The sequence below is a fragment of the Haemaphysalis longicornis genome, unplaced genomic scaffold (assembly GCF_048455015.1).
Source record: "Haemaphysalis longicornis isolate Haplotype H1 unplaced genomic scaffold, Haemaphysalis longicornis Haplotype H1 scaffold_6, whole genome shotgun sequence".
In the NCBI taxonomy this organism is placed as follows: Eukaryota; Metazoa; Arthropoda; class Arachnida; order Ixodida; family Ixodidae; genus Haemaphysalis; species Haemaphysalis longicornis.
Genome location: NW_027526407.1, coordinates 116,976,164 through 116,983,791, shown reverse-complemented (window position 1 = coordinate 116,983,791; position 7,628 = coordinate 116,976,164). Strand labels below are relative to the sequence as shown.

Here is a 7,628-nt window from a genome sequence, read left to right as displayed (position 1 = left end):
TATCTGGGCGACTGTGTTCTCCGTCACTTTCTGGGCTATTTATATCTACTAGAAGTGCATCTGACGCTTGAGGGTGGTAGCCAGCGCCACTCTGACTACACGGGGAGGAAGGGGACCTTCTTTTCAACCCCCGGGGCGTGACTCGAACGTCTACAGCCTGTCATGAGCGGGTTACTGGCGGGAAGCCCTCTTATGCTACCTAGGCATCAAGGCTGCCAGAACCAAGACCCTCGCTAGGCTTTCGCAGAATAATATAGTAAGGAAATGAGGGGCTCGTTGAGGAAAATACAGAAAGATAGGTCAGCAGTCTACAACGCCAAAGGAGGCATAGGGGTGTGGTTGGGCTCTTTTCTTTTTCACTTCAGTTATTTAAGTAAACATTTTTTTTAATTATACAGAAGAAAGAAAGAAAAACACGCGCCCAGAGTGGGGACCGAACCCACGCCTTTCGATTAAATGTCGAAATGCCTTACCAATTCGGCTATCTGGGCGACTGTGTTCTCCTTCACTTTCTGGGCTATTTATATATACTAGAAGTGCATCTGACGCTTGAGGCTGGTAGCCAGCACCACTCTGACTACACGGGGAGAGGGGGACCTTCTTTTCAACCCCCGGGGCGTGACTCGAACGTCTACAGCCTGTCATGAGCGGGTTACTGGCGGGAAGCCCTCTTATGCTACCTAGGCATCAAGTCTGCCAGAACCGAGACCCTCGCTAGGCTTTCGCAGAATAATATAGTAAGGAAATGAGGGGCTCGTTGAGGAAAATTCAGAAAGATAGGTCAGCAGTCTACAACGCCACAGGAGGCATAGGGGTGTGGTTAGGCTCTTTTCTTTTTCACTACAGTTAATTAAGTAAACATTTTTTTAATTATACACAAGAAAGAAAGAAAAACACGCGCCCAGAGTGCGAACCGAACCCACGCCTTTCGATTGCATGTCGAATGCCTTACCAATTCGGCTATCTGGGCAACTGTGTTCTCCGTCACTTTCTGGGCTATTTATATCTACTAGAAGTGCATCTGACGCTTGAGGGTGGTAGCCAGCGCCACTCTGACTACACGGGGAGAAGGGGACCTTCTTTTCAACCCCCGGGGCGTGACTCGAACGTCTACAGCCTGTCATGAGCGGGTTACTGGCGGGAAGCCCTCTTATGCTACCTAGGCATCAAGGCTGCCAGAACCGAGACCCTCGCTAGGCTTTCGCAGAATAATATAGTAAGGAAATGAGGGGCTCGTTGAGGAAAATACAGAAAGATAGGTCAGCAGTCTACAACGCCAAAGGAGGCATAGGGGTGTGGTTAGGCTCTTTTCTTTTTCACTACAGTTAATTAAGTAAACATTTTTTTAATTATACAGAAGAAAGAAAGAAAAACACGCGCCCAGAGTGGGGACTGAACCCACGCCCCGGGGGTTGAAAAGAAGGTCCCCTTCTCCCCGTGTAGTCAGAGCGGCGCTGGCTACCACCCTCAAGCGTCAGATGCACTTCTAGTAGATATAAATAGCCCAGAAAGTGAAGGAGAACACAGTCGCCCAGATAGCCGAATTGGTAAGGCATTCGACATGTAATCGAAAGGCGTGGGTTCGGTCCCCACTCTGGGCGCGTGTTTTTCTTTCTTTCTTCTGTATAATTAAAAAAAATGTTTACTTAATTAACTGTAGTGAAAAAGAAAAGAGCCTAACCACACCCCTATGCCTCCTTTGGCGTTGTAGACTGCTGACCTATCTTTCTGTATTTTCCTCAACGAGCCCCTCATGTCCTTACTATATTATTCTGCGAAAGCCTAGCGAGGGTCTCGGTTCTGGCACCCCTGATGCCCAGGTAGCATAAGAGGGCTTCCCGCCAGTAACCCACTCATGACAGGCTGTAGACGTTCGAGTCACGCCCCGGGGGTGGAAAAGAAGGTCCCCTTCTCCCAGTGTATTCAGAGTGGCGCTGGCTACCACCCTCACGCGTCAGATGCACTTCTAGTAGATATAAATAGCCCAGAAAGCGAAGGAGAACACAGTCGCCCAGATAGCCGAATTGGTAAGGCATTCGACATGTAATCGAAAGGCGTGGGTTCGGTCCCCACTCTGGGCGCGTGTTTTTCTTTCTTTCTTCTGTATAATTAAAAAAAATGTTTACTTAGTTAACTGTAGTGAAAAAGAAAAGAGCCTAACCACACCCTATGCCTCCTTTGGCGTTGTAGACTGCTGACCTATCTTTCTGTATATATATATATATATATATATATATATATATATATATATATATATATATATATATATACATACATGACATTTGGAAAGTCGAAGCTAGAAAGCCTGAACGAAAAGGCTGTGGATGGCATAGAAGCATGCAAATCTCTGCCTACTGGTGTTCGATGGTAAAAAAGAACGAAAGAAAGCATTTGTTTATGGCGGTTTGAGACCGTCTTTAGACAGAGACAAGTGCCACATGGCCCCCAGGTGGCCGAAGGAAGCATATCGGGAAACAAAACATTCGTGGACAGCCTTGGAAGAACGGGTCAGTGAATCCCCAGTGCGCGGAGGCTCGTACGGGTCCGTCTGAGTGAAATGGTCCGGAAAGTGTGCGTAGAAACCGATTGACGCCTCTTAAAGCACCACAGACGGAGAAGGATTTATTGCCTCACCGCCGCCTGAGGGGCAGTTGCCACGCTGACCTTCCCGCACTGCCCCTTCTCCCCACCCCCGCCCGTCCTCATCTCACAAGTGCTGGCACAACGCGGCTCAATTCAGGGGCGGAGGATGTGTCCTACGACCCTAAAAGAGAAAAAAGAAAGGAAAAGAGAAATAGGGGCAAACAATATTCCATGATTATTCGTTTCGCCCTCCCACAAAAGATCATAGGGAGGTTACATCAGTTTCGAAAGGAAGTCAGTCTCCCTGTGGTCTCATTTATTCCTTCGGCAAACCTCCGAAATGTATGTATAAAAGATGATTCTCTTTGCTCCCGCTCGTATGTGGTGCGGAAGCTGGACTGAATTAAGACGGCCTGTATATTTGCAAACGAGTGACCCGGGAGTCGGAGATCCCGCCTGGGTCACTATTGGTTGAAATTTATCCGTCTGTTTTCTGTCTATCAATTGTCGCAGCTGTATTTCCTTCCCATTACAAATTTCCTCTCTCCCTTCCTCTTTTCTTCATTTTTCCCACCTTCTGTAGTATAGTTACGACATATTATTGTTACTTTCCCGCTCTTTTGCTCTCCCCGAGAGTTCTCATTGGCGAGGGTGAGGAGAAAGTGAAGCCCTTGGAGTGAAAGTGCGGATAAGCGATGCAGCGATGCAGTGAGGTAGAGCATCCGCAGGCGTAGAGCAGGCGTAGAGGTAGAGCATCCGCCTCGCGTGCAGAAGGACCGTGGTTCGAATCCTGGTGCCGGACAATTTCCACCGGAAAAAAAATCCGCGTATTGATGGAATTGCACAAAGGGGCTTGGGGTGCGGCCTGACCTCTGCGACCATTGCCGGCAATGCACTCCCTCACCAGAGCAGGATTGGCCACCCTGGTGTAGTAACGGCCACAACCTCCCATGAATACACCAATTACCCACGGCCCTCAGTCCCCAGCGGCTGCGAAGCAACTGACCACGGCGGCGGTCAGACCTGTGACGCAGCAGAGGGTGCTAAGAATCCCCGGATCCGGACAGGCCGCCAATGAAATCTGAACCTGGCAACGTTTAACGCGTGAACCTTATCTAGCGAAGCGAGTCTCGAGGTGTTGTTCGAACAATTAGAGGGCATTAAATGGGATGTAATAGGGATTAGCGATGTTAGGAGAGCAGGCGAATTCTTTACGGTGCTGAGAAATGGGCACGTCTTATGTTACCGGGCCCTAGAGGACAGAAGAGAACTGGGAGTGGGATCTCTAGTCAATAAAAGCATAGTTGGCAACATAGAAGAACACTATAGCATTAAAGAAAGGGCAGCAGGTCTTGTAATTAGGCTCAATAAGAGGTACAAGCTCAAGGTGGTGCAGGGCTACGCGCCCACATCCAGCCACGACGACCAAGTAGTGGAACGCTTCTATGAAGATGTGGAATCGGCAATGGCTAAAGTAAAAACACAGTATACCGTAGTTATGGGGGACTTCAATGCTAAAGCAGGCAAGAATCAGGCTGGAGACAAGGCAGTTGGGAACTGTGGTCTGGGCTATACAAATAGCAGGGGGGACCTACTAGTTGAGTTTGCAGAACGGAATAACTTACGCATAATGAATACCTTCTTCTGTAAACGGGAGAGTCGGAAGTGGACCTGGAGGAGCCCGAATGGGGAGCATAAATATTAAATAGACCTCATATTATGCGATAACCCTGGCGTAGTGCAGGATGTGGAAGTACTCGGAAGGGTAAGGTGCAGTGACCACCGTATGGTAAGATCTCGAATTAGGCTAGATTTGAGGAGGGATCGCAACAAGCTAGTACGAAAGAAGCCGATAAATGAGCTAACAGTAAGACGTAAAGTAGAAGAATTCAGGATAGCGCTGCAGAACCGATATTCAGCTCTTACCGAGGAAGCCGAGCCTACGACACAGGAAGCCAGCGCCAACCTTACACGTATTATCACGGAGTGTGCAGTGGAAGTCGGGAGCACTACGGCTAGACAGGATACTGGCAAACATTCACAGGAGACGAAAGATCGAATTAGGAAACGGCAAACCATGACAATCTCTACCGCAGCTGACAGAATAGAACTAGCGGATCTTTCGAAGTTAATCAATACGCGTAAGACAGCTGACATACGGAAGTATAATATGGAGAGGATCGATTACGCTGTAAAGAACGGAGGTAGCGGGAAAGCTGTGAAGAAGCGTCTTGGCGTGGGGAAAAATCAAATGTATGCACTTAAAGATAAGCAAGGCAATGTCATCACAAATAGGGATAAAATAGTCACAGTGGCCGAGGAGTTCTACAGGGATCTGTACAGTAGCCGGGACATCCAGAATAATGCCGAACGAGACAGTAGCTCAGACGAGATAGACATCCCACCAGTAACGACCGAAGAAGTAAGGAAGGCTTTGAAAGAAATGAAAGGGGACAAAGCACCTGATCAGGATCAGATAACAGCAGACCTCTTGAAGGATGGCGGAGAAATTGTACTTGAAAAACTGGCAAACCTGTATACGCAATGCCTAATGACCGCAATGGTACCGGAATATTGGAAGAACGCGAACATCATCGTAATCCATAAGAAAGGCGACATGAAGCACTTGGAAAATTACAGCCCGATTTGCTTACTGTCAGTCGTCTACAAGGTACTTACCAAGGTAATCGCTAACAGCATTTCTGCAACCTTAGATTTCAGTCAACCTAAAGAACAAGCAGGGTTCTGTAAAGGTTATTCAACAATGGACCATATTTACACGATCAATCAAGTGATAGAGAAGTGCGCTGAATATACTGAACCCCTATATAGAGCCTTCATAGATTATGAGTAAGCGTTTGACTCTGTCGAAACCCTAGCAGTCATTCAGGCATTACGGAACCAGGGGGTAGATCAGCATTATGTAATGATACTAGAGGATATATAAAATGGGTCCACAGCTACCATCATCCTCCATAAGAGAGCAGTAAATACCCATAAGGAAGGGTGTCAGACAAGGAGACACCATCTCTCCAATGTTATTTACAGCATGCTTAAAAGAAGTATTCAGAACGTTGGATTGGGAACAGGTGGGAGTAAGGGTTAATGGAGAATACCTCAGTAACCTCAAATTTGCTAATGACGTTGCCTTGCTCAGTAACTCGGGGGACGAACTGCAAAGCATGCTTTCCGCACTGGGCGAACAGAGTAGAACCGTGGGCCTGAAAATAATATGCAGAAAACTAAAGTAATGATCAATAACCTCGGGACAGCACAGCGGTTTGAGATAGCTTGCGAGGCAGTGGAAGTGGTAAGCGAATATATCTACTTAGGCCAAGTTGTGACCCCAGATGCCAACCATGAGGCAGAGACAGAAGGATCAGAATGGGGTGGGGTGCATATGGCAGACATTCTCAGATAATGAATAGCAGCCTACCATTGTCGCTGAAGAAGAAAATGTTTGACAGCTGCATCTTACCGGTACTCACCTACGGGGCAGAAACTTGGAGGCTCACTATGAGGGTTCAACTTAAATTGAGAACGACTCAGCGGGCAATGGAGCGTAAAATGATAGGTGTAACATTACGGGACAAGAAGAGAGCGGAGTGGGTCAGGGAACAAACACGCGTTAGGACATATTAGTAGAGATTAAGAAGAAAAAATGGACGTGGGCAAGGCATGTAATGCAAAGGCAAGATAACCACTGGTCATTGAGGGTAATAGAGTGGATCCCTAGAGAAGGCAAGCGTTTCAGGAAGCGGCAGAATGTTAGATGGGCAGATGAGATTAAGAAGTTCGCGGGGATAAATTAGTCACAGTTGGCACAGCACCGAGGCAATTGGAGAATAATGGGAGAGGCCTCTGCCCTGCAGTGGGTGTACATAGGCTGATGATGATGGTATATATATATATATATATATATATATATATATATATATATATATCGGGAGTAGTAGAACTTTGAAGATGGTAGAGAACACAAGAGAAGAAAAACTTCGAACAAGGTAAAAGCACGATTGTGGCCTACGTTTCAGCAAAGAGAACTTGCTTTCCTCAGGGCAATCTCTCGCCTGGCAGGCAGGGTTTATATAGGGGTAGGACCCCAGGTGAAAGGAGAGGGAAAGATGGAAGGGAAATTGAGCAAGCTGATTGGTTTCGGAGTGAGTCGGGGGATAGATTGAGGGGCCAAGAAGGTTGTCTAGTTTAAGCCGCGAAGTAGATCACACGGAAGTCAGCTGGTGGCTGATATTCGTGGAATTTTGGGACAGAAAGGATGAGAGGGTGCTTATTGACCCGCCGCAGGGTATAGGGAAAGGATCTCAGAACCGCCGGAAGCAGACCAGGCGGTGAGGGTGGGGTCCTTATCAGAAACTATCTGCAAGCCTCAGGTCAAAAGAAAAGAATGAGACGGAAGAAAACTAACTAGGTCAAGAAAAAAAGAAAAAAAGGAGAAAAAAAAACAGGGAGGGAAACCACATAAATCCACACACAAAAGAAAAAGCAGTGACCGGGCAACTGAAATGGCACGTGTCACCCACGGCAACATTCCAGGAACAGGCCTGTCCTGAAACTCAAAAACGAAAAGATAAAATTAGAGTGACGTACAAGTCCACGTGGAGTAAAAAAAAAATAAAATAAAAAAAGGAGAAATTAAATAAACAAAATTGAATTCCAAAAGCAAGGTTGGAGGCATGAGGGCGAGTATTAGGCTAGACGCTAAGGAATGAAAAAAAAGGAAAAAGAAATTAGGTGACCAGGTACAGAGCAGAGTGAGCGGTCATAGTCTTTGGATGAGGTATATGCACGAAAATGCCTAATGCCGGTGAATACAGCATTAGGCATTTTATGCCTCCAACCTTGCTTTTGGAATTCAATTTTATTTATTTAATTTCTCCTTTTTTTATTTTATTTTTTTTTTACTCCACGTGGACTTGTACGTCACTCTAACTTTATCTTTTCGTATTTGAGTTTCAGGACAGGCCTGTTCCTGGAATGTTGCCGTGGGTGACACGTGCCATTTCAGTTGCCCGGTCACTGCTTTTTCT

At 46.7% G+C, this 7,628-nt stretch overlaps 2 non-coding genes across 2 annotated transcripts; both read right to left on the bottom strand.

Moving 5' to 3' along the window:
• Positions 1 to 418: 418 nt before the first annotated feature.
• On the bottom strand, positions 419 to 491 carry Trnak-uuu (transfer RNA lysine (anticodon UUU)). Its single transcript has one exon. It is a non-coding gene; the product is annotated as a tRNA-Lys (tRNA).
• Positions 492 to 898: 407 nt separating this feature from the next.
• Positions 899 to 970, bottom strand: Trnaa-ugc (transfer RNA alanine (anticodon UGC)). Its single transcript has one exon. It is a non-coding gene; the product is annotated as a tRNA-Ala (tRNA).
• Positions 971 to 7,628: the final 6,658 nt, after the last annotated feature.